Here is a 1082-nt window from a genome sequence, read left to right on the forward strand (position 1 = left end):
TCGAGGTCAAAAAGAGGATCAGTCGGGAAAACCGACGAGCACAAACCAAGTTTATTCATGAGGACGTGTAACATGCCCAAGTCGGCTGGGAACACGCCCACATTGAAACTACGCCCACATAGAAACGACGCCCACATCGAAACCACGCCCACATCGAAATCACACCCACAGCAATACCCAACAGCAAACACCCAAACTGACACACAATGAAACGAAATCCTTCCTTTTCTCCAACAACCTCATCTCATTCAGCAATTTGGTTTCAGACCAGGTCACTCCACTTTGGAGATGTTTGTTCTACTCACCCGAGTGGATGGAGGTCCTCAATGTCAATGTCAGACATGCTATCATGGCCGTCTCTCTGGACATATCTTCTGCCTTTGATAGGCTACAGTCTGGCATCCCACCTTGCACTCTAAACTCTCTGCTATGGATTCCAGGACCAACTCCAATCCTGACAAATCTACCACTCTCACCATCTCTCTCCGAAATAAACGTCAAACCCTCCCATCTAGTTTCTTAACCATCCCCTCGAGGAAGTTCCGTGATTCAAAATACTGTTTCGCTATCAGCCATGAACATTCTTGGGAAAGCCACATTTCAAAGTTGGTCTCCAAAGCCAGCCGTCAAATGGGCATCATCCGTTGTACAAAGTCCTTCCTTAGCACACCTGAACTATCCACCAACAAGGTCTTCCTTCTCAGCTTGATGGAGTACTTCTCTCCCCTATGGGCTGGGTCCCCTGGCTAAAATTTGGCTCAGCTTCACATCATGGAAACCAAGGCCTTTAACATCACTGCAATCTCCCACGATGAAGCCGAGACGATGGGTCGATCAATTTGCCATCGCAGACAGGTCAGGTGGTCTATCTGTCTTCCACCACCTCCTTTCTGGTCTTGCATCCTCTGTTCTTTCCATGCTTTAGATGCCCCCCCATCATATTTCTGCAGGGCACACACGTTCCACCATCAACCCCCTTCTGGTGAAACCATCTAAATCCAGGATGACTGTTCACCTTCACTCATCCGTTCCTCATATTTCCATCAGTGGAACAAACTTCCACATATTCTTCAATCTTATTC

The sequence above is a fragment of the Myxine glutinosa genome, chromosome 3, assembly GCF_964187855.1.
Source record: "Myxine glutinosa chromosome 3, kmMyxGlut1.1, whole genome shotgun sequence".
In the NCBI taxonomy this organism is placed as follows: Eukaryota; Metazoa; Chordata; class Myxini; order Myxiniformes; family Myxinidae; genus Myxine; species Myxine glutinosa.